The following is a 27,249-nucleotide window of genomic DNA, read 5'->3' as shown; positions in this document are numbered from 1 at the left end:
AAACATTATATTAAAAAGAGTTGTTTTCAAGAGGTATATTTTATCTGGTAAACAAACTTCATTGAAGTACTTTGTCTCATTTATTAAATATGACACTATCTAATAAACTACAAAGAAAACTTGCAGGCAGTGCTCCTCCAAAGGACAAAAAAGAGAAGGTGTTAGAGTGGCCTATGCGATGTCTGCACTTTAATCTGACTGAAATTATATTTTATGACGTTAAATGGCTGTTCATGCTTGAAAAGCTCTTTAGTTACCTTGGATAAAAAACAAGTCCACATAGAGGACTGTTGGTTTTAAAAAAACAATGATCTCATTGGAAATGCTTGCTAGCAGTTTTTGATGCCAACGATGTGACCACTAGTTATTTGATTTAAGTTACAATATTTTGTACAATATATGGACAGTTTGGTCTGAATAGCTTTTTCCCTTAAAAAGAAATAACTTAAAAACTGCTTGTGCTATTAACCCAGATTATCTTGTCCACCATGGCATTTAACATACTATTCTAAGATTTTACTCTACTTGCCGGTAGTGTTGAGGTACAGCTCAACAGGCAGAGGAACAGCTATTAATAAACAGCATATGCTTGAAAAAGTTTTTCTTTCAGCCTCTTCATTAGTCCTCTTCCAATTAGAGGATTTTGGGTTTCACACTCTACCTGACAGCCAGTCTTCAAACCGTACGTTTCTGTTATTTTTTATTATGATTTTATGAGTAAATGGCTTTTTGGAACATAGATAAAGCTAAAAAGGCAATGTATACCTATATATTATTTATTTAATCCTTTAACTCACTGTCCTACTTATGTGTTGACAGTCTGATTCTAATGGTGACAGACATTGCACCTACATGGTGTAAGCTCTTATCCACCACTAATCCAACGCAATTTTTCAGTCTATTTTTCAGTTCTATCTTGAAATCCATCAAATCTCAAAGTTCCTAATCCTCTCCTCTAAAATGAACTACACACATGGTTGCATTTAATAGCAAAAATTCTGTCTCTTCAGCTAGACAAAAAAAGCATCCATGCAGGTAGCCAACTCTGTTATCATTTGGACAAACCCCCCCAAAAACAAACAAAAAAGACATCTTCATGCTTAAACTCTATCTTGCAGACTACATTGTTGATTCAACCAGGCTGAAATCTTCTTATGATAGAAAGTTACTGTAAGCAAATTTTATCCTCTGCATGTTTAGTCTGTGCAATAAAATACTATCACTTTGCAAAATTATTTAGGAGAATATTTCTTGCACAGTGAAAAGTTCTTGGATATGTGTATGTAAATAATTCATGAAGAATAATTTAGTAAGCTTTGGACTTCTAGAGTCATTGCTAACTGCAGAAATATTTACCACCAAATCAAACATGTCTTATCTTTTGCAGTTGTGGCTATGAGATTTTTTTTTAGGAGGATAAGAAGATACACCACATTGGCAGGAGTACACAGACTGTGAAGGGAATGATTCTTAAGTCATGTAAATTTAATTGGAATGCTGGGAGAAGGTGATATCAGGTAACTGCCAAGCGATGTTATTTTTAATTGACTGGAAGAAATCAAAGTTGACCTAAAATCTTTAGTGGGACACAGTCATGCACAACCCACTCATCCAAAACATATTGTGGCTTTATGTATTGGACTTTACTCTTTATTATTATTATTATTATTTTTTAAATAAATCTGCATTATTCAATAAATATGTATATTATTGAAGTCATTTATTTCAATAACTCAATTTGGTGAAACACATTTGTTAATTTTTGATAATTAGACACAATGAAGTTTAGAAGCCTTTATTTCTGATAATTATGACTAACTGCTTACAGCTAATAAAAACACAACATTAATATAAAATTTTTTCATCAAACTAATCAATATAGAAATGTGAGTTTAATGAGAAGTGTACTTAATACATACGTACTACGTCTAATTTATTGAATATCACTGTATAACTTTGGCAGTAAAAAAGTGAAATACTTAAATTCCAATGTTTTACAGTTTTACTGTGGTTCATTCATTCATTTTACTGTTTTATGCAGTAGTTATAAACATATTTATATTCTCAAATACACTTGCACAGATGTTCAATTTATTTATGTGAATACGTGTGTGTATCTGTGCAAAAATACAACGTGAAAGAAAAGCATTCAAAGCTAAGAACTTAAACCTTGATTGGAATGGCTTTGGGCATTCGGCAGAGTTGAGAAAATTACTTTTCTGTTTGTATAAAAATAACAAATATTCCAACATGTGTACACAAATCCTATGACAAAGACTTACCAATATCTATACCCACAAACACTAACATATTAACCTGGGCAAACACACACGCACGCACGCACGCGCCCGCCCACCCACCTCCACATGTAAACACAAATCCTGGCACTGATCTGACAGGTGAGAATAGCTTACAGCTAGGTTAAAGGGGGAGCACACTACAAATGCAGGTCACCTCTCATGGGACAGAGACATTTTTTAGCAGTGTGCTAGAGAAACAAAAAACAGAAATACACAGAGTAATTTAATAATTGAGTTCCTCTCAATCCTTTGGTTGCCTGATTGTTTTCTTCTTTTTTCCATCTCCATTTACATTACAGAAGCAGCTTCTTTATTTAATCCTGCCTGGATATATGTCAGCAAGTAGTAGAGAGGTTGCCCTTCTTTTTTGATAAATTTTAATATTCTTTCTTTTTATACATCGATTTTAACAATATTTTTCTTTTTATACATCTTGAACTATTTTGTAACAGTATAACCAAAGACTTCACTGTATTTTATTGGACTCTTATTTGATTGACCAACAGAAAATAGCTTGTAATTGTTTAGTGTAAGAAAAATTGATTGTGGATTACAAATTATTTACTTATAAAAAATAAAAATTGTGTCATGCAGTAGTATTCGACTCCACATTGTCAACACTTTAAGTTTACTTCTACAGTTGAAATATTTTGGGGTATATTTGAACCATTTTTGCAAATCTAGAGACATTTTGTTGCCTTTTTTTCTTTGCAACATCGCTGAAGCTGAGTTAGATTACAGTTTTCAAAACTTGAAATATAAATTCAGTTTCACAGAGTGGGGGAGCCGTTCTAGCAGTTGAATTTGTCTTAATCTACCCTATTCCTCTCTGTGTACTCTACCTGTATATTGACCATTGTCTTACTAAAAGTGAACATTCAAATGAGTTTCAAGTCTTTTGCCACCTCTTACCCTCTAGGTCAGGGGTGGGCACTCCTGGTCCTCGAGGGCCGGTGTCCTGCAACTTTTAGATGCATCTCTACTTCAACACACCTGAGTCAAATAATGAGGTCGTTAGCAGGACTCTGGAGAACTTGACTGCACGTAGGAGGTGATTCAGCTGTTGGATTCAGGTGTGTTGGACCAGGGAGACATCTAAGAGTTGCAGGACACCGGCCCTCGAGGACCAGGATTGCCCACCCCTGCTCTAGGTTTTCTTATTATTGCTGTGAGCAACTTCCCTCTCTAACTTGTCAAACAAAATCTCCACATCATGATGCTGTTGCCACCACATTTCACCTGTGGTTCATGAGCAGTGCTACGTTGTTGTTGCCACACACAGCACATATTTGCTTTGTCCCCGAGAGTAAACTACAAACAGGACTTGACTTTCTATCTACAATGGCTTTCTCATTGTCCCACTTATAGAAAGGCAGTCCGCAACTGGTAGTTTTCATGTCAATAAAATCTCTTACCTGAGTTGTGGATCTTTGCAGCTCCTCTGCAGAGGTGCTATAGGTGCCTGAATGCTTCTCTGGTTAATGTTGTGCTTGCCTGTCAGCTTAGGCCTATGTCTTGTTACTTTGTCTTGGTATGTCTGCTTTTGTGCCTTTATCTTTGTATTTATTCAATAAATCTTGAATAAAAAGATTCATTCAAGGCTTAGAATATTGTTTTACCACCTAATCTTTTGTTAAACTTCAAACCACAAAGAAAAATATGTATACTTAGTATACATGGTATACAATATATACCTTTTTACTGCTTAGAAGACTACTGATGGCCATGGCTGATTTGGATAATTTTTAGTATCTTTCAGACTATATGCTTTATATATATATGTATATATGTTTTTGTACAATAAAATGCAAACTATGACATCAAATTTCATAAAATAGACTGAATTTACTGGCTCTGGCATGACAAAATAAAAAGTTTTTGTTAGGATTTTAGGCTGTTGTGTAGTTTGATTTGATTATAGTTTCATTATTATTTTGTGTTCCTTAGTTTGGTTAGAACAGTCTTGTTCCTGTTTATTTTCAGTTCAGTGCTTTCTTAATTATTCTAGCTCAGTATGTTTATTTCTTGTGTCTAGTTACTCTTAGTTACTCCAGTTTTAATATGTTTAGTTTGGTTTACTGCTAGATTCATTTTCTAATCCCCTGTGTGCTCTGTTTTGCCCGCCTCTCTCTGTTTCCCTTCTCCTCTGTCTGCCTTCTGCTCTCCTCCCTCACACCTGCAATCAGTTAGCTAATCAACCCAGGTTCATTGTTTTTGCATCAAACCTCCCAGTATTTAAGCACTTCTTTCTCAGTCTCTCCTCACTGCTTTCCTTCCCTGTCTACTTCTGTATTTCCTTTTTGGCTCTTTTTGCTGTGGATTACTTTTTGTTTCTACCCCGGCTCACTGTGATTCTTGTAAGTTTTGTTAATCATTTTTTATATTAAACATTCATCATTAACTCTCTGCTTCTGCTGCTCTTGCATTTGGGTCCTACTTTAAAACTACACCTTATGACATTTTTAAGCAAAACCAACATCCCAACAAACTTAGCTCCATTCTTTTCATCCAAATTCATATTTATGTTAAGATTTTTTTTCTTTAAGACTCCAGCTGTTTAAAATAAGAGCTCTTGAGAGTCAAAATACTATGTGTCTGCTGTTGTTACAAAAAGTTTTTTTGAGGATCTTGAATAGATGTCACTCATCAGACATGTTTCTTTTGTTGTGCAATGTGTGCACAAATGGATATCTCTAAGTTAGAAAATGGATGAATCTTTGGGACTGTCTGAAAGATGTTTTACAATACATCTTTTTTAGACTACATGAGCAATATGTGCTTATTTGGTTTAATTCTAAACAATGTTTTCATTTGGATAATAAAAACATTGGTCACCATACCAATTAAAGGTCACCATACCAAAATCATTTCCCAAAATCATTTTTTAAGACTAGGGAACCTGAGTTTGTAGTTGAAAAAAAGATTTTTATGTCTGTACTTGTTACTCTGAGAAGTTAAAAGCTTCTCAGAGCTGATGTGTGATGTCTTTAATGTCAAGGAGAGCTTCATTGACATTCCTTTCTGTTACTCAAATTCAAGGGAGGTGAAGTCTAACTAGAAAGACAGACTTTTAGAATGTGTCCAAGTTAGAAATGTTCACAACGTGTTGTCTATGCCCCTAGTTATTTGCCAAATTGTTGTTAGAAATTGTTCTGGTAATAGAATAGAATCTTTAAAAAATATCATTATGTTGAAGGTCTAAAACAGTATACAATCATCAAAGTGTAAATATTTATTTTAAGTCATTTATTCCTACCACAGACTCATTACAAAAACATTTACCACTGATCCATTAAAAGAAAAAATACAACTATATTTAAAAACAGTTTGTGCATTTTTACAGTAAAAATGCCCAAATCTACAAATTTGAAGAAGTTTCACCTACAATCTCAAACAGTTTTCTCTGTGAACTTATGGTTTTGCCATTAACAAGCTTAAGCTACACTAAAACCAAAGATTAAAACTGAAATTACTTATGATGTTAGTAAGGTCATGCAGTTAAATATGCTCATCGTTTCCCACAAACTTCATTAATGCACTTTCCACACATCCATTTGTGGATGTGTCTAAGATTTTTGGTTATCTTTCAACTATAACTCAAGACATGGCACCAAAACAGATGAATTTGCTTCTGCCAACATCTTGGCAAATCACAGGATTAGGAATAAGAAAAAGTTCTCTAAACATCTGGTCCAGCTGCTTTTCATCTTTTCTAATCATTTTGTGGAATTACAGCAACATTTCAAAGATAAAGTATGGCAAAACAGCCAATTAATTAAAGTTCCACATCTGTGATCACTGTTATCCACGGAAACATGGAGATTGTATTTACATCCATATCAGATTGATGTTAGGCTGATTTACTACAGGGCTGAGGGAAAACCAGAAAACCCAGAAAAAAACAGAAGTGCTTTGACATTTAAAACCCAATGCTCTAATGTGAAAAGGAGAAACTGTTAACGACTGCATTATTTTGACATTCTCTTTAGCTGATTGAAGTGTTATAGTGTAAGACTTGTCATCTCACTCTTGTTCTCTTTTTTTTGACAGGATATTGTATCAAACCTTAGAAAAACTATATGGTAACTAATGACATGAATGACATTTATCTGATTTAATAAATAGTTTCTCCTAAAAATCCATTTCATCCTGACAAATACTCTTTCTCATAAATTTCTTTCCACTTTCTTTAGGCTTCAAGAACAAAAACAGCCTCATTTAAAATTATGTAAGCGGATTCAGCTGAATTTGAGCTCTGGTATAAGTGTGCTACTTTGTTTCACCACATTTGGTTTTATTTTCTTTTTCAGTTGTCAGTATAGCACTATTTTGTACAGGACTGGCATGATATGTCAGGTGGATTTAGGGACTGAAGGTAGGGCTAATGGCACAGGCTAACAAGTGACATTCTCTCATTAAGTGGGAAGAATTGCTTGAGTGGCCAGTCAGGTGGAGGACATTAAACAAGGTCAGAGCCTCAGGCTGCCATGAAAAAAATAAGTGAAAAAGGAAGACAGGCAAAAGGACAAGATATTTGCTGCGCTTGGAGAAAGCTCTTCTCTCCTTTGGCTGGCAGAACATCATAGTAGAAGAGTTTGAAGTTTGGACTTTGGTCGCCACTGCGTTTGAACATGAATCTATTTCGGTCCTTGGCGGGGTGTGTGTGTGTGTGTGTGTGTGGTGGTGGGGGGGTGTACTTATAGAGGACCACTTTCACAGTATTTACTAACAAAGGGAGGTCATTTGAGGAAAGTGAGAACCTTTTACTGGTCCTTCTTTTTGCAGGTCTTTTGTTCTCTACTAGTTAGCTTTAGAAGTATGGTGTGAATTAGGTTTTGGTTAAAGTTAGGGTTAGGAATAGACTAGTAATAGTTAGGTTTAGTAACAATGTCTGTATTAGGCATAAATTCAGTTCCTAAAATGAATGGTAGTCAGTACAAAGTCCTCAGTCTGTATTGAAGTACAAGGATGTGTCTGTGTGGGCATGTGTGTTCAGTATGGTTTGGGTCGTATCTATTGAAACTGACTTTGCTGACCATCACCATGGGGCAAAGTGAATAGTCTCTTTTCTGGAGGGCTATGAGAGTTGCTAACAGAAAGGGAAATCAATAATGTCAATAGGATGAGCATTAGGAAGGCCAAGTGGCTTTAACAGCCCCATTGTCATTCTACTGTTTTTGAAAAGCCGTTTGTGGGCTGTTCTTTCTGCAGTCTTCAATTTTCAGACAGTTGAGGAAGACAGACAGTCATGTAGACAGGGAGACAAAGATGGAAGGGGAGAAACAAAGAAAAGAACCTTTGCAGATAAACAAACTGGAAGGCCATTCTGACATATCATCAGTTTGACCGCCTTTCACAGAGGGTTGAAAGGTGTTGCTTTTTCCAGGCCATCAACCTCTTAACTGAACTCTAGTTGTTTACTTATCAGCTTTAAACACTGCACAAATTTTTCTTCATCAAGGAGGCTGGTCTTTCTAAACCTTCATGTGCTATTAACTTCAATTATTCCACATTCATTGCACCATTTAAAATGCTTTTTCATTTAAGCAAATTCAGATTAACCACATCTCACTGAGGCTTAAGTAGAACTCTAATGAGCATTGCTCTTGCAGTGGCAGAGGAGGTAATAGTGCACAGGTTTCAAAAAGTTTATTGCCACATTTCTTGCATTCTAAAGTTACAGTATTTTAAGTCTGATTGCTTGAACGTGCCTAAATATCTAGAAAATCTTCTGTGTCTATCTGGAGTTTAAGTTGGTCTGCAATCATATATAAAATGGGGATGCCTTTACCTAATGGCTCTAGGTTACTATAGAGGATGCTGGGCAAGTCTCAGTAAGTGGGAGCTAGACCTACAAGACACATTACAATAAAAGCAGAAATGTAAAATCACTCATTTCTGAATATGGAGTACATATTCTAAGTCAGGTTTTTTTAAAAATCTTTGGAATTAAATGAAAAATTGGCATTAGAATATACTATGTTTTATGTTGTTCTCATATAAACTTATCACGTAAATGTGCCATTTTAATTGATTCCAAAACAGAGCTAATCCTATTTAGCTGTTGCATCTGTTGCATATCACTGAATGCTTCTCATTCAGTGATGTAAGTCTGTCTTTCTGCACTAAAGCCCTGTTCTGCCCTGTTCTTTATAGCCCTGTGTGCATAACTATTTAACTTCCTTGATTGAATTCAGAAATCCCAATTCCCTATAATACAAGTATGCATTCTTACCATTAGATAAATATAAGGGTATTTACTGACTCTAAAGAAAATGGATTCATTGTCACTTGTAATATTTCTTAGCAAATGTACAGTAACTGTTTTAAAGGTCATCTTCACAATGATGACTTTGTTCATCTCCTTGTACACTATTTGTGTATTCATTGGAGGCAAGACAATTATGCTTGAATAGAACATTTTCTCATCACCAGGCCTTGTCAGAGAGTTTACATGAATACAGTAATGTGGCGAGGTGACCTTAGTTAATATGCAAGGATCTGTGAATATGCAAACGAGTTTGGGTTTTTGTTAAATTGTTGTTGCTTAGTTTTGATTTGGAATAACTATGTTTTATTTGTAGATAGAATTTTAATGTCTGTGTTAAAGGTTTGCCTTTAATATAGATATTAAGTCATCAGTTTGCCCTCCATTACATTAACTAGATCGCTGGACTCAATGACATATCAACATTTGCCAGGAGCCAGTGTGGCTCACTTTTTTTGGTTGTGAGAGATGTCGTCTGCAAATTGCAATTATTAGGTCTTTGCATTGATGATAAATATGGTTATTTTCTGGGTTAATAAGTAGGATTTAAAAACAGCCTGATGTATTTTTTTAGAAGGCTTATGATCTGTGACGGATGCTGAGCTTCCAGACATGTTTTATGCTCTATGTTTTATACCAAGATGAACGTCAGGTTTCCTGTGCCGAATGCAACAAAGAAATACTCAAAATCAAACAGCCCCCTCCATGTTTCACCATTGGTAGAGTTTTCTTTTCTTTAAAAGTTTTATTTTTCTTCTGGTAGACAAAGAGCTGATGGAACATTTAGGGCTTCTCAACAAGCATTTTTTCAAATTTCAGTTTAGCTTTTTTGTAATTTTCTGTCTACAGTGGAGCCCTCTTGGGTATTCAATCTGGCGTTGCATTTCCACATAACTCCAATTGAGTAATTATGTCTTTCCACACAAATTTCTGACATTAGCAGTTAAGAGTTCAAATCTCTGTTGTGGCCCTAAAATGTTGAGTTGTATTGTGTACTGTTCAGTTGTAACCTAACCCAAATTTGGTAGCTTAACTTATTAGCGTAGTTTTGCCTTACAAATAAACATCTGTCCTTTAAGTTACCTGCTGAAGTCAGATTTCCTTTCTGAGTGTGAGCAAGTAGAGCAGAAAACAGATTTTAGCTGTTAGGACAAGTTTTGAGACTTAGTCTATGGATATATTTGAATATGGATATATAGATACAAACATTACTCATTAGAAAACAGTTTGCACATGCTTTGTTTTACAACATTTGCACATATACATGCGATCACACACAAATCCACACACATTGAGTCATAACTTGATGTGTTTATAGCCATGGGGAAGTCCTTTATGCACATAACTAGATTATCTCACAGTGAGCTCTGATCAGCTTAATTTGGATTCAACCTACTTAGCCTTCCTTCTTCTGCCTGACTGTCTGTCTCTCTTCAAGTTTATTTATCATTTTTTTGAACTGGAATTGCAAAACGATTACTTGTATGTGTGCATGTCACAAACAAAATCTCTTGTTTTTGATGAGGATTACATTTAAAAATACCTCAATTTTTACTGTTTTTTCTGTTCGCAGTAACCTAGACCATGTCAAGCACAGTAGTTATTCTATTTTGTAAATAAATAAATCACATAAACTCTCATTGGTTTCTCAAAGAAATGAGAAACCAATGATGGTGCATAGATGGTGCACCATCATTGGTGCACTTTCTGCATAGATGGTGTAATTGTTGAAACTACATACAATAAGCTCATTTTGTCCTTGTTTTGGTAGAATATCAATGTCAAAATAACTAATTGTCTCTCAGTTATTTCCTTGATTGCAGAATCATTTGGGACCCCTCACTATACAGTACCATCCAAAAGTATTCATATCCTTTGAACTTACATGAATTTCATAGCAAATTTATGTATTGTGTCAACATGAAATAGTGCATGTGAAGAAAAAATGGTAAATGGTTTTCTAAACTTTTTCCAAGTAAAACCCTGAAAAGTGTAGCATACATTGACATTCAGCCCTATTCATGTTAATACCCCTAAATAAAATCCAGCTTTATAAATTGTCTTCAAATGTCACCCAATTACTCAGATGAGTTCACTCAATTTTGGTATAATTGTTACAAAATACTAGTGAACAATCAATATAATTAAAGACAAGCGCTAGCCACACCAGACAGCTCAAGGACAAATTCATGATGAAGTTTGAAGTAGGTATTAACAAACTGGTGCAAAGCATCTACTTCATTTAAAATAAATGTCACTACACACTAAATAAATAAATAATATGCCGATATACCAACCTCACTGCCTAAACATTGATTTTATTGTCTTGACAATAATTACAGTGGCAAGAAACATCCAAACGAAAGAAAAACATTTCAGAATAGAAGCTTGATGGTTAGACACACAAAAAAGTGTCTCATGACGTTCAAGTTGAGCACTAAACCCTTTCATGCACCTCACATTGAATCTTTGACTTGTCAAAGCGAATGACACAAACAGAAGCACATTTAAATTTGCAGTATACTCTTGTTTTCACTAGTGTAGGAATTAGTCATCCCTTGTGCTCATAAATTTGTGATCAGGCTCTATGTACTTATCGTTGTGACATGCAATGTGATTAAAATTGAATTCATTTTGCATTTTGCAATTTACTGTCATGTGTGTAGCTACATTAGGTACATGTTCTATATTTGCTCATTTACATAAATTTGATAATCACTAATCATTGGGACCAAAATAAATTTGTATAACCAATAAAATTTCATCTAGCTTTGCTTCATACAAAGTTTGAATCCTCAGTTATTGAGGAACAATTGATTAGTTAACTTTTGGCTGTAACAGATGTAATGCTCCATCTTGACATTATGAAGCTTAACGGAAATTGTCTCTGCTGTATACAACCCACTGCGAAGAGAGAAGTGCTGAGTTGAATGAGATGGCCGTTAATATGCAATGGAAAGGCTAATTTTCATCTGTAGTGATTTGTTTACTTAATATTTAGAGGGCAATATATCTGGAATCTGAGTGGTGATTGAATGGTAAGCAATAAGTCCCAGAATTCAGCCTTTGGTCATGGATGTAAGGTTTTATAACTTGTAATTTTTCCCCTTTTTGGTGATGAGCTTCAAGTCTAGTTCATTACTGAGGTTGAGTGAAAGAAAAGATGAGGGCAAAGAATCAAGAATGGCAAAGACACAAAACCAAAGGGAAAAAAAGGGTAAAGAGACACAAAAATAGCAAAGGAAAGGTACTAACAAAGAGACTACCAGAAAGCATGAAATCCTTAGCAAAAGAAGTGGGATAGAAATAATGAGGAACTGAAGGAAAGTGGGGATAAGTGAGGAATGGAGGAGAAGGAGGGCACAGCAAAGACAGAAGTGAGTAGGGTTGAGGAGGCACTGGGCCTGGGGGATTGCTGCACATTTATCCTCCTCTGCAGAAGGCTTCAGAAGCACTACCTCAAGAAAAGACTTAAAAGCAGGGTGGCGGCTGCTCAGTGCTGATCTGTTAATACCCACAGATACATGGGACTTCGCCATAACACTCTGGGGGTGGGGTGGAGTGGCACGGTGTGTAGGGGTGAGTATGTGTGTGTTTTTCCTCATGTGTTCCAGGATTGTATCATATTTCTGCAGAAGATATTTCATCCTTACCCCTAGCTTGGCCCATCTCACCCGGAGACATGAAGTAACTGAAGCGATTAAAAGATTAGATTGGACTATCATGTGGTTGTGTGTCAACGTTTGCCACCTTAAGCTGCTGCTGCTGTAAGGGTGGGGTTGGGATGTTGGATGAGTTAGACTACCCTGTTTTAAGATCCTGTATATATAGACTTTTACCTCTTGGGAATCAGTGTAAAACACCCTCAGAGTCTCAATATGCAGCAAAAATATACACACTGGGAGGTGGAAAAGCTGCATGGGATTTGAGATGGATGTTGCAGAGAGGACCCTGTCATGTGATCTCAGAGGTTGTACATTATTAATTCAATAAATGTAATCTAGAGTATTTTTGTATTGTGGGACACAGAATTTGAAAGATGTTGTATTGACAGCAAAATAAATACAAGTTTGATTTCAGAAATTCCTGAAAGCCAACCAGATTTTCTATAATCATGCACCCTATACAACGTACTTTGTGGAATGTAGTCGCAAGCTTCCTCCAGGTCCACAAAGCACATGTAGACTAGAGAAGCATACTCATGTGAGCCCTTTAGCAATTCTGTGAAAGAAGACAAACTGATCCCATTTTTTACGGCCAGGACAAAACCCATATTGCTCTTCCCAATTCCAAGATTTTATTGTCAGTCACAGTCTCTCTTTCTAACACCCCTGAGTAAACTTTCTCAGAGAATCTAAAAAGTCTGATTCTCAATAGGTCGTCACACACATTCTCCTGTCCTGCTTCTTCTTGTTTTTTTTTTTTCTCTAAGTCGGGACTACCATTTTTGTCACAATGTCCAGATTCTTCAGCATTTCAGGCCACATATTATTCACACCTGGTGTCCTGTCTTTTCTCAGGCCTCTGCCACAGTGATTGAATCACCTTCTCCTGGGTCTTCAGTATGTACCTCCTCCAAGGAATACATCGTGATTGGATTGACAATAGTACTAGGCAAACTTGCCTTTTTTTTGTCTACATAAGCTTCGTCAGAGTGGTTTCAGATGGTGATGCCTGTGGGTAGGAAAGATATCCTGTAGGGTTCTGTATTACAGTGGCTCTGATGAAACCTCAGTCTGAAGAAAATCTGTTGTATCATAGTCACATAAAGTAGGTGGTCAGGGTTTTCTATTATGTTCTTCATTTTAGGACACATTCTTGTGTGAACAATCAACCCTGAAGGGTTCCAGAGCATTATATAGAACAAAACTATTTTATTTACTTGCTTATGTAGTTTTTTAAGTCACTGGCTGCTAAGATGATCACCAGGAAAGCCTATCTATAACATATGTCATGGACATGTCAACATTTATGTCATATAAGTGTCCCAACTCTGAGATACAACATATATCACACTTAATGGCCGAATAGCACAACAATTCAAAAATAACATTGGATATTTTGGGGGATGCTATGAAAGCATTCCGTCTAAACTGATTAAGATATTCTCCCTCCAAATGCTAGACTGTTGGACTGACAGCATCTCAACTCACTTTCTAATTAATTATTACTTGATCAATCATAGTCTAATAAACCTAAGTGAACATCTGGCTTTAAAAATAAAATAAAGAAAGACATATGGGGGAAAAGTTATTTACCCAATCCTGACACAGTATTGCACTGTATTTTGCACCTTCATCCTGATGCACACAGATTTTACAAAATGGGAAAAGAACAAAAGTAACATACCTACTTGAAAGTCAAGACAAGGCTTAATTCTCCACAAAAATGCACTCAATTTCCTTATGGCCAGGTGCACACATACCACGTTTTGCAACACCAACATTCTAACATAGCAAAAACTTTTTTTTTTTTTTTTTTTTTACTTTGTATGTTTGTGTTTTGGATGTTTCAGGGTTGGAATAACAAAGAAGTATTTTTTTTATGTCTTATTTTATTTTAGGAGTTAAATAATACAGAACCTACAAAACAACATAAAATAAAATATGATGATGGTAAAAACGAACAATAATCAGTAAACAAAATGCTACACAAATAAACCTAAACCAAGGAATTGAGTTAATAGATTGATTTATTGAGGTAACCACACAAAATAAATGCTCTCTAAATTTGCAGTATGTAACTTTTATAAAGAATATGCTTTTTTACATATTTATTAAAACTATGACTGTGTCATGACAGTATAATATGAGACAGATAATCAATGAAGAGATTGCGCTCCTCCACACAGATTATTTGCCTCATACCCTAAAATGTCACAACATAGTCACACTTTCAAAAGATATGGAAAAAAAAATATCAAAGTTACATGCTGTAACTTTCAAACCTTCTTCCTACTTTATATTGGATTAAATAGAGTAAACAACCCATGAAATGCAAAAAATGTGTTCATAATATCACAACAGCTAAAAATAGGGGGAAAAAATTGAGCAAGATGACAAACGGGTTTAAAACTTAAAGAATATCAGACCCTGCAAAGAAGCTGCACTATTCCTCCAAAACTTTCTTAAAACATTAGAGCCCAGAGCTGCTCAGCAGAAATCTCCAATATATATATATTTTTTGTTTTTGCAGTAATTTTATTTACTCTTTTACTTAAACTCTCATAATTCTAGACATTTGTTTACTGAAAAATTCGTTTAACAACTAAAAACATTATTTGGGGCGAAAACAGGGGAGTCAAGCAACGTTGGTGCTAAAATTGTCTTTAATGTTGATACTTGACCTGTTTTTTTAGGCAATAAATGATCCTGCTCTATATAATAACACGTACACCCTTTTTTGGATACAATGCAATTTCCAGTGATTTTAAAAAAGGCCTTTTCTTCTCTTGTGACATGACAGTAAATAATACATAGCCTACTTTAAAAGAGGCAGAAAACTATTTCATTTGGTCATGGACATTTACGAATGGTGATGCAAAATGGCATGCACTTATGAAATATTTTAATAATCACTAATGTGATCAAGATGATCCTTTATGTGCAACAACTTGTTTAAAGTTACATCTTGGGCACTTGTCCCTTATAAGGGATCTGCATCCGTCAGCTATACAAACATACCCTGTTAAAATGACCTCTATTCCAGCTAGTCGGGAGATAAATCATGTTCCACTAAATTAAAAGACCCAAATCCCTGAGTTTCATCTTGCTTACAGAGTTTCTGGGCTATAATCTAGACTCACAACGCAGCTGTGTGACCGTGGAGTCTTTTTAAATATCATCATTAGGACAAAATTTTTGTGATTAGACTTAAGTTAGATATTAATTAACAGTCAAACGGTGACAATGCAATCTCAAGGGATCCTTTGTATAAGGGGCTGGGAGGATGGGGATGGCAGTGGGTGTGTGTGTAAAGGGGAAGAATGGGGGGTAATTAAATGAAGACTGCAGACTCCACCTCTACCTCATTCATATCGATTCTGAAGCATCCCCCTCTCAACTCTGTATTGCAGATGAGGAAAGCAGTTAATGATTGTGTTTGTTTAAACCACTTTACAGCCAGCCCTATAACTCACTCTTATTTTCTCCAGACAGATCTAAGGTGTCTTTTTTTCTCACCAATTTTATTATCCCTTTTCATCCCACCATTTTTCTACACATTCCATTAGCAGATTGCCTCCCCCCTTCCCTCCTCCATCCGCTCACCTGCTCCTTAACTTTCCCATTAAAATCTAACTGGGGAATTTATTCGCTTTAACTGAGAAAAAAAGAAACCCCCCAAAAAACAAAGAAGTTCACCCCACGGTATGTTTTATTTATCTTTTTAGAAGTTGAAGAAGAGTGTTGGAGCAGGAGTAATGCTGAATGACAATGTACAGACAAGCTGAAGGACCTGAGAGTCATCATTCACGCAGAGTGGCAGCAAGGTCTTCTGGCTGAGGAACGGTGAGTCTGTTATTTGCATACACCATGGTCCATGGAGTACTTAAGGGATAAAGGGTGACAGGAAAAACATTACTAATCTGACCAGCAGACTATTTCATCTAAATTTGGCTGCTATGTATTTTTATGCATGCCTTAATCTCTCAAAAGCAGAGTAGCATAAGTTTGTTGTTACACTGATCAGTTGGTGTTACAACTTTAAAACTTTTTATTGCGTAGCATATAGAAACAAATGACAGGCCACAAGATTATTGCTCTTCTAGACTCATAAATCTAGGCCTGATAGAAATAAAGAAAAAATCCTCTTCATAGAGGTTAGCGTAATTTCCAAACTACAAGCTGCTTCTATTTTCACGTACTTTGAACACTACTTTGCGGCTAATATTTGGCTTTTTACCAATGGATTTCAAAAAGGTTGACTGCTGAGTGATGAAGCACAAACTCAATAGCGAAACATAAGTGACATTGAGAAAGACAACAAAAGAGAGACTAAGGAAGAGCGTATGGGGGCAGGGATAACTGCAGGACATTATAGCGGAGAACACACGAATTAGCGCACAAAATCAGCACAATGTACCTGACCCACACAAATGCAAGCCACTTGTGCATGATGCACATGGCACACAGAATCAGCAACATTGTACTATTCACCTGACAGTCAGTTCCTGACTACACAAATATACTATGTGAGCATAATGTGTTTGGCGCACATAAACAGCATATCTAACCCACACAAGGCTATGTGCACAATGCAAAGCATTCACACACATACACATATGACTCCATAGTGTATTTATTACAAATTACATTAAATAATAAAAGGAGAAACAAAGGCTAGCTACTTGTAGACAACTCTTCTCCTGCCGGTTCCTGGGCTCAAGTCCTGTGACATCCAGAGGAGAAGGAGGTGAAGAAACATTTGCTTTATTTCTACTCTTTTTGGTTTCGATGAGATTGAACTGTTTGAAAGACCACAGTTTTTATTTAGTTTCACTGCACAATTCTGGTTAATAGTAAAGAGAGAGAAAAAAATGAGTCAAGTAAATATAACACATTTAAAAAATAAAATAAAATTTAAGGGAAGCATTTCAGGGACCCACAATGTGGACACCTGCAACTTATAGGCAAGTGTGATAAACATATGCATGTTTTCTTCTTTTCCAAGTTAGTGGGTGGCTGCTTAAATTCAGGTATGCGCAATAGTCCAGGAATTACAACAAAGTTTTACTGTATGCATTCTAGGCAGGTCTTAAAAGCCTTTAATTTTTAAATCAGATTATTAAATTATTCCATTGCATTCAGAACTCATTTGTGTGACAGCATTCTATTCTGGGTAATCTGTTCTTAATTGGCATGAGAAAATAAACAAGTTTGTTGGTGCGACACATGGGATAAACATTTTTGTTTGTGTGTGTGTGAGCAAGAGCGAAAGAGAAATAGAGGGAGGAGGAGGAAAGAGAAAGAGTGTGTGTAATTTTACTTGTCATGCATGTATCCATTCCCCTGGATTACCCCACTTTTGAAAACCCCTGAGTCAGTAAGCTCGCTGGCTCCACAAACTCCTCTTAATATGTCTGGTCCTGTGTCAGGCCTTTGACTATCAGAGTTAATATCTAACTGAAGGATCCAATCTCAAGATTATGCATGTTTGATTTTGTTTACACCATCTGCTCTCGTATGTAATTGAATGTACTGCCTGGCATAATCTGATAGATCCGGTGGGGGAAGTGCAAATATTTTCCAGCTGCTTGTATTTTTGCATGTATGTATCTAGAAGAATCCATAGGACTTGTTGATGTCCATCCATCAGGAATAAATCTCAGTCCTTGTGGAGAATTCTAAATTGAAAACACCAAATAATGTTTTGCAATGAAAGACGTGGAAAAATATTAGAGGGAAAAAAAGGCCAGTGCTTCTTGCTTTTGAGTCTGTAGCTAACAGTTAAAAACCAAGCATAGCACCACCATGAATAAAAATACCTCATTTAAAATTCGTAGCTCTGGGTACAAGAGATGCATCAAAGAAATAGAAAAACACATTTCATTGCAAATATGGTGCCCAGAGTAAAAATACCTGGCTCAAGGTAAAGCCCTTTTAGCATCCTAAACCATTCTTTATTACTTACCAGTGCCATTGAAAATACTTAAAAATACCTGAGTAGTTGTTCAGAAATGACGAACAACTTTCTTCTGAACTAAAACATATGAAGTACATAACTTTACGTAAATATATATGACCTTTATACAAGCATGTATAACATAACACTGCAAACAAATCTACTGAAAACAACCATATTAATTTAGTTTTATAATGTATATTAGCCTACATGTATTTAAAGATGCTGCTTTGTTTACATGTGTTACTCATATTTATGCACTATTTATGCAAGTACTTAGTTATTGTTTTTGGTTTTTGGACAGGACAAAATAACTTTGATCTCAAAAATTCTAATACATTATTTTTTCGGAATCTTGTATTTATGCAATGTTCTGTTACGAATTAGGAAAAAAAAAAAGAAGAAGGTAAATAATTAGGCCTTAAAACTATAAGCCAATGGATACAAAGTTGTTTAAAAAGAAATTATTGTGCTTTTCCTTCACCCAGACAGGAGCGACAGTTCAAAGAGTTGGAGTTGGGTAAAAGTATGTCACTGGTACCAAGCCAGGATGAGGTATTACTTCCTTTTAATCCTTCAGCACTGATCAAAACCAGACTTACTGAGCACACTGAGAGTACTTCATGTACACACAAGCTTTGATCACTAGAACTTTCTACACTTACGCTGACCTGGTATAGTTTCCAGGCCACATGAAAGACAGCTGTAGACTTACTGTCTAGTGAAGGGGAATAATTTGATGTCCCTCTGTTTTCATTCTTTGTATAACATATCTGCAGCACTAGCTTTAGCATTGTTCATAATGCATCAGTAAATAAGCTTGAAATTGAGAAATACTGTTGTTTTATTGTAGTTGCAGGTTTTTTTTAATATTAAACTATCTAGCAGAATATGGTGATGTATCTGTTTAATTTATTTCTATATCCATTATAAATGTGTATCAGTAAGTAAACATTAAAATTTAATCTTTAGGAATAGTTTGCTTTAGACTAGAAAATCTCTGAGGCATGACAAGTCGAGATCCGGATTAACTACTTAAAATTAAAATATTAATAATAAGCCAAAATGCATGTGCTGCAGGATTGGAGAATATCTTATAGGTTTTTAGAAGTCTATTTCCCAGTTTCCTTCAGATAATGTATTTTGTGCCTCCTTTTAAAGTATACCATTATTTAGCATGTGAATATGGTCTTGCCTTTATTAGCTTTTTCCAATTCCGCTCTGTGTGAGGCTTGTCTGTATAACTATGTTAGACTTCCGGAATTTATTTGCTCATGGCTGTGTGCTCACACGCCTCCATATGTCTCATAATCCAGGAGATTGGCACACATCATAGCATTGGGAGCTGGGGAATTCAAAGCCATTCTGCCACATTCATCAGTTTAAAGAAACAGACAGAGCAAACTTATGTGACGGTGTTTTGTACATTACTAAAAAATAGACAAATTTTCATTGAATGAGGAATCCATTGCGGAGTTGTTTCAAAGGGGCATTTTTACACCAGCTTATGAGCAAGGAAGTGAATGGGGGGATGCCCAGTGCTTAGAGAATGCTAGAATGTTACTCAAGGGAAGTCCATCTGTAGCAAGACTGACCATGGATAGAAGGATTCTGAATTGGCTCTGGAAAATTTGGTTGGAATATTACAGGTAGCTCTCATATAACACCTCGTGTTTTTTAGATGTTTACCAATTTAATTCAACCTTTGTGTGTATTTATTTTTTGCCTGTCAGTGAAGAAAGATTCTAAAGTGAACAAAGTACACAGTATGCAGAAATACATAGATTAAAAACATCACAAATAGAGATGTTTTAAATCCATTCATCCAATAAACTTTTTTAAGGAAAATTACATTTAAGATGTGCCCTTTATTAAGACTACACGGCCAATTTCTTTGCTTGAACAATCTTACAGCAGGGTTCTAAGTGAGTTTAAGGTTAAAAAGAAAAAGTTACAATAAAACCTGAAACTACTAAGATACATTTGAAAATGTCCACTGGTTTCTGGTTGCAGTACTGCAAAATAAAGCTACCTAATGTAATACTGTCAATCTAAGATTGTGGTTGAGATGGTTGATAAAAACACAATAAAAACATTGCCAAGTATGAGACTGCTGTGTGTTTAAACCCTGTTATCCATCTCCAGAGATGCTGTGATTCGGTGACAGATGGGAGAGGTGAGAGGCAATAGCATAGCATACACTAATCATTAAAGTGGGAAAAAATATGTGTTTGGGTGTATATTTGTTCTGTGTATCCTCCAGATTGAACCAATGTTTGGTCCAATCATTTGGTGTTTTAGTTCTGACAGGTGGCTGGCAGTAAGGTGGACTTTAACAAAACCAACTCCTCTTGTTGTTTATTGATCTTTATTTTCTAAGAAATAACAGGTAGACATTTTGGTTTTTGCATCTACAAACACTGGTGGTTGTCATAGACTACAGGATTGATTTGGGGAAGTTTGTGAATATAATATGCCAATGAGACCTGAAATTAATATCACTGATGGTTATTATCCTTAAAAGCAGAAAGGTTTGACAATGGCCAGGCAGAGATGTCTATACGACTGGGTCAAAGCATCTTCACACCTACATCCCACATGAAATGGTCATAGGCACCTACCTATGCTGACCATAGGTCAGGCTTATAGCAAAATGTGATACAAGCCTGTGTCACATTTTGGCACAGGTTTGTAAGCTACTTTCCTATGCTGGAAATGATTGATTCAAGGAGAGATTTTGCTGTTATTGAACAGTTTAGATGGGGTGGTCACATTTGCACACGAGAAGGAACTCATTGGACTGTACAGGAGGAGGAATGAGTCTGATTTGACTAAGGTGGTTGTCACCTGATCTGGCGTTATATTTACTTTTTTACAAGCTCACAATGATAAGACGTCTCTCTAATACAGTTAAGGGAAATTTTAGTCATAGCAACTTCACACAAGCACTTTAGCCCTCCAGAGATCATAGCATGACATTCAGAAGGAGCACAGCAGATGCTCCCTAAACCACAGAACAAAAATAAATAAATACTTGTAAACATGCATGCGGGGTCAGTGTGACCCCACTGGACCCTGCACAGGGTATAAAGCTTATGGGGTCAGATTGACCACGTCTCTTAAGATTGCGGGAGGGTCAAGTGATCTCCTGTTCACATCAGAGTCATGACACTCCTTCAGGGATTTAGTGGAGTCTCAATGGATCGGGGCTGTTTTACCAACAAAAGGGAGAGCTAGCAAAAATTTAAACACATGATCATAATTTTATGGACGATAAATGTATTTTGCTACTTACATTAAAACATTTTTTTTTATTCTACCTCAAAGAAAGGATATGCTGAATAAAATGCTTCACAAACTGAACATAATTCAATCCCACTGGTATTATACAGTTAATAAATGATTGTACGGGATGAATAAGATGGCAACGAGCTCAGCCATGATTATTGCATTTAGAGTTCCCATTAGAACTTAGATTTTATTTCAAAGGATTTTCATCTAATTTGAGCTTTCATCACCTCTTTGACTTACTTTGCTACCATGTACAAGCCACAGACATAAAACCTGAATGTGAATTCTTTTAAGCACAGTCACCTCCTCAGATGTGACGGTGAACTGAGCTAAGGGATCTTTGAGGAGGCAAAGGGACTTTTAATGAACAGGCCCATTATTGATCTGTGGACAAAACAGTCGTTAATTATGTGCGGGTGGGCATTTAATTGAGGGAGTGAAAGGAGGTCTCTGCTTGCTAAGGTAATGCATGGGTAAGAATGAGGAGAATTTGATTGAGTCCTGTGCCACAAGGGTAAAGTATGGGACACAAATGATCACTGAGCCGATGCCTCTGAATCTTTCTCCAGGCCTCTGGCTCTTGTCTTTTTTTTCTTCTTTTTTTCCTGCTTCTTTTTGTATTTGAATAAGTGGCACTTGTCTTATTTCACCATTATTTTGCTCCTAAAAAAGGAGAAATTCCCCTTATCAACTCATTTTTCTGTTCTTTTCTCAACTGTGCCTCACAGTTTTTCAAATTCTTGAATTTTATCCTCTTGTATGCAATTCTAAAGAAAACATTTGGGAAGAAATCAGAGTATAAAAGGCTTTCAAATCAACTGAATGTGTGCTGTGACTGTATTTCTATATGTCATATTTACTTTATGTTAGCTACTTAAATCACCTAATTAAGCAGCAGTTTTCATTCATCATTAACTGGCTACTTTTTATGCTTGATATATTCAAGCACAAGTCTTCTACATCTCTGCTATCTCAGGAAGCCTCTAAAGTAGAAGCTTGTTTGATAAAAATTCATTATTCTGTCCTCTTATCAGAACCTAGATCACTGCCCAGGAGACTTAAAACACATGAATAGAAGAAATGTTTTGAACTCTTGTTTAACCCAGCCTGAAAGATTTAAGCATATTTTATTGATCTTTAGTGGAACATTTGTTAGCAATAAGATAATATATGCCACTGATTAGGTTCAGTGTGACACATTGCACACTTGTAACATTATGACTTTAGTTGTTCACACTACAGAAATTGAAATACATGAAAAGTGGAATTTAACTCAAATGTCTACATGGTCTAATCCCTGCAGCGGATAAATTGTGTTTCATAAGCATGAGTATTTAAGCTCAGCACAAATTAGATTCTCATTAAAGGAGACTTATTTTATCTCTACCCCTCCCAAAAAATCATGGCAGGTGTCTACAAGTCTTTGAGCTGGCAGCAATTACCATGCCCATGAAGTAGCTGGTATAACAACTGTTACGTGTCATAAGAATGTGCAAAGCTAATGCTCACATTCCAAAGATGCTTTTAAAAAAGTCTTTCAAAAAGGATTTGTGTAAGGGGATCATTTTCTGCACAAGGGAAATACATTAATGATGCAAGGTATTAATATTGCATTGCTATATTTCACTTTCAGCAGAAAAAAGAATTGCATGTTGTCAACATCGGTTTAAAGCCTACCTATATCAGTTCGACAGCAATAACGTAAATAATTTTTTGGAGAAAGATTTTATATATATTGTTTATTTTCATTATAATGTCTGCTGACACAATCTTTTACATTATTATGAAATATATGAGTAATTTTTGTCTGTATTTTGAATTTTTGTGCTTAACCTTGTTTATAAAGACTCATTCAATAAATTAGAATGTTATTGAAAAGCATATTTATTTTAGAAACACATTGTATAGATTAATTATACACAAATGGATGTTTGAAAGCCTTATTTTTGTTAAATATATCAATTTTCGACTTACAGTTAATGAAAACATAACATTTAAGATTAGAGTATTACATAAGTGTAAATAAGCCTTATGCAAAAAAAATATACAGAAATGTAGGGTAGTGAAAGGTATGCTCAATACCTTCTTAAAGGTTGTCATTTTCAAAAGGTACTTTTAATCTAAGAAGTCTCTTCTTATCACATATTCTAATTTAATGAATACCCTTAAGCCTTTACTGTTTCAAAAATTATTTCATTTCCTAGGGGTAATTATGGAATGCTTGAAGAAATAAAGGCAGTGATTCTATATGACGAAATGCAAAGCAACTCGTTAAGTACGGGGTATCAAATAATGAGTTTAGCATATGAAAAGTTAAATACATCTTTAAGCTTTTGCAAAATTGTATGACTTTATTAATGTCCCAATTCAAATATTTACCTTGTGACAGAGTGTGACCAAAGAAAATTTCTCTGCTATTGTTTCGGTGACAAGCCCCAGCACCCTACTGTTAGTTGGAGGGCTATTAAGGCAGCAGGTTATCATTATATGGCTAGCAGCTGTGACTATTTTTTTCCCTTTAACTCGCTCTGGCCCTTGGGTTGGAGTCTGTGAGTGAGCAAGAAAAAGAATAAAGTACACAGGCATTAGTTTGAGGCCTTACAGTGTATGTGTGTGGGTTTGTTTTTCATGCATCAGCTTTTGTAGCAAGTGTGTCCTTGTGTAAACCTGCGTGTGTTGGGGTGCGTGCACGCGTGTGTGTGTGTATCATGTGTGATCCACATTGCTCTTTTCTCTCAGAGTCCATAACATCCCATTGCTATGTGATAAATGTTTGCTACTGCAGTGCACGTGTGGTCCTAAAATGAAACGACCAGCTGGCCCCCCGCGGGAGTAGTTTATTCTGTGGTTAGACACATCATTACGGGTATAGATCTATTGATGCTTTGCCTTTGTCCTTTATTCTGTTTTGTCTATTTAATTAGCCTTATTTTTTTACAGAAATTAAACATTAAAATAATTGTATTTTATAAATTCGCATCATTTACAAATTTGATTCACAACAATGTGCAATATTTTCTCCAACATTTTGAAGAAATGCTGGAATACAGTGAAAGCTAGATACAGTATAATTTAATTATTAGAAAATTATCACTGCATCTTATAAGAATTAACAAGGCCAACACAATGGCCCAACTAAGACTGTTTTTACTTTTATTTCCAACACCCACAAAATATTGATCCATCATGACAACAAATGGCATAAATACTCAAAAATTACAAATAGCCTTTTCTCCATTATCAATTTTATTTTTATTCTTGAGTAATATTTAGAGGAATGGATCACCTGAGGATTACAGCAGCTGTTGTTGTTCCTTTTGGGCAGTAAGTCTTACACTGTTTGGTAGCCTTTTTATTTGCCCTTACAGCTGTCAAATTTGTTGTGAAAATGTGCTTATGGGTTGAGCAGTAAAGTTGGATATGTACGGTTGTGCCAATGCTGATCTTTTGGGTAAGACAGTGTCATGATGTCAGGTGACATCTGTGCAATCTCAAAGCAGAGAGAGATCAATTAAATTTTGCAACCAGTTGTGATTCCATTTCCCAACTCTGTCCTCCAAGATGACAGAGTTCACTCTTTGCCCCCAAAGAGTAACCACCTCCACAACTTAATCATGGAGAGAAATGATGTGCCTGCAGTCTCTATCCCAATCCCAATGGAATAACCTAGGGCATGCTGTTTATGCGAAAATGTCCAAGACGACCACATTACCTAGTCTTGCAACAAATTCTGGTTCAAGAATAGTATGCCATCCTGTAGCAATGTGTGATTAAGCCAATGACCAGCCTGAGGTTTGTTGTCTATGGTTCTCCCACACACTACTGAAGCCAAGGGATTGTTTAATGAATACATTGATAAATTGCCAATATGTTTTATCTCTTCAAACATCAGTCATCCAGTCCAAACAAGAGTCAAGAGCACTACAAGCTGTTTAACTGTGGCAGAAAGGATTTGGTGGGTTTTACATTAGCACAACATTTATACTCAGGTTTACTGCTCAACTGGCACATGCATTTTCCTTACAAATAGGCTACCATTTAAAGAAAAGTAAACACTGTTCAAATTAAATGAAAAATATTGTGAGCAAGTACTTTTAACAACAAAAATGATCAAACACAAATGACATTACTCTTTATGTAAAGTTTAATGTAAATTAACAAAGTACAACAATAACAATTGTGACAGTGATAAACCAAGTAAAAATGACATGCTATGACGTAAAAAAGTATATATTTTTTCTGGCTGGTTTATGTGATGAAAATTAGATCAAATACATAAAAACAGTAGTAGATGTGATTTTAGACATAAAACATCCATGTTGATTCTGTTAAATCCTTCATGCTGATCATTTGTATTATTTGTCTCCACAGTTTGTTGTCTTAGTCATCAGTTTTGCTATATTATTGGATGCTTTGTCAATACAATTTGTTCAGTACATAATATTCAAAATGTATGTAAAGAAGCTCTGACAAAAAAATTAAATATATTCCTGCTTACCTACAGTTTGCCATTGATAATTAAATTACCTTACCAAGTGTGGAAATCTAACCTCCAAGCTACAAATGAGGACAGCTACTGGCCACATTAGTTGGGCATTAATTATCTTTCATTATAATCAACAATAATTGATCAAATTATTACATGTCCCACTAAATTGTGCAACAAGGGGATTCTGTCAGGTGTGTCGTAAGTGTATTCAAAAGCAGCCAAGCACTCTCAGGCTTTGATAGGAAAGTCGACCTGTACACTCAACAAACACCTGAACACTTTCAGGGCCTGTCTTCATATTAAGATTGTTAATTTGAGCTGATTAGCCTGCCTATTATTCTCAAGATTGCAGATAGTAATTTAGGACTGAGAATACATTTTTAGCAAGGCACGAACAGAAATTACAAGGTGTGTGTGAACAATGATTGCAAAGAATGAAATGGTTGTTGCATCTGAGATAGAAAATGTGACTGAGATTCAGAAAGCAAACTTGAGTGAAATCCACCAACAAATAATTGCATAATGAAAGATATAGGAGAAAGAAAATCCACTTTTGTTAATAAAGTAATTTCATACAAATAATTTTGAACTTGAAAAATAACTCGGCATATGGGCATATTTGTACAAAGTTAAATCTAACTGGATTTGTAAATACAGACAGAACAAAAATATTAATTTAATTACAAGAAACAACTTTTTTAGGTTTTACAACATGTTATTGTAGTTTGAGAAAGTGCAAACAAACAGTCTTGGCAGCCACCTTCATTTATCTGCACTACTATCTGATATATTTATCTACCATCAAAAAAATGAAAAGAAATGTTCAAAAATGTGGCAACAGATTTTCAATTTCCAGGTGCAATAAATACTAACATCTCTGACCTGTCAGGAAATGTGAGGCCATCATGATTTGTAGAAACAACAACAAATAAGGTAGAACAAAAGTTCCATGAGATGTAACAGTTTCTTCTTTGTGTCTAGTGCTGTCCCAGAAATGTGTTTTCTCTGAAGCAGAAACGCCCAAATTGCAACACGTTATTTTGGCATGGCTTCATGATGAACTTAGAGTACACTGATTGCTTGTGTCCTCTTCTCTAATGCCTTAGTTAATTCTCTAATAAAGTTGATTGCTACATTCGGATGTGCCGGTTAGGTTAGAGAGGAAAACCATCAGCAGTACTGTGATGAGGTCCTGTGGCAGAAAACTGTCACTTTAGCTGCTTGGTTGCTTCACCTCTTGTCTATCTCTATTCCTCTTTGCCTCTCAACCATTTTCTCCA

The 27,249-nt window shown here is 35.6% G+C and overlaps 1 protein-coding gene across 2 annotated transcripts in view; it reads left to right on the top strand.

The window, feature by feature from the left end:
- Positions 1–27,249, top strand: part of cdh22 (cadherin 22) — a 160,610-nt gene that overhangs the window by 23,245 nt on the left and 110,116 nt on the right. The window contains exon 2 of one of the 2 annotated variants that reach the window (XM_032550377.1): positions 15,959–16,076. The exons of the other annotated variant lie outside the window; for it this stretch is intronic. The gene's annotated coding sequence lies outside the window, so the exon portion shown is untranslated. The remainder of the gene's footprint in view (positions 1–15,958; positions 16,077–27,249) is intronic. 2 annotated transcript variants of the gene reach the window in all.

The sequence above is a fragment of the Xiphophorus hellerii genome, chromosome 20 (assembly GCF_003331165.1).
Source record: "Xiphophorus hellerii strain 12219 chromosome 20, Xiphophorus_hellerii-4.1, whole genome shotgun sequence".
In the NCBI taxonomy this organism is placed as follows: Eukaryota; Metazoa; Chordata; class Actinopteri; order Cyprinodontiformes; family Poeciliidae; genus Xiphophorus; species Xiphophorus hellerii.
This window is presented reverse-complemented; position numbering and strand designations above follow the sequence as displayed.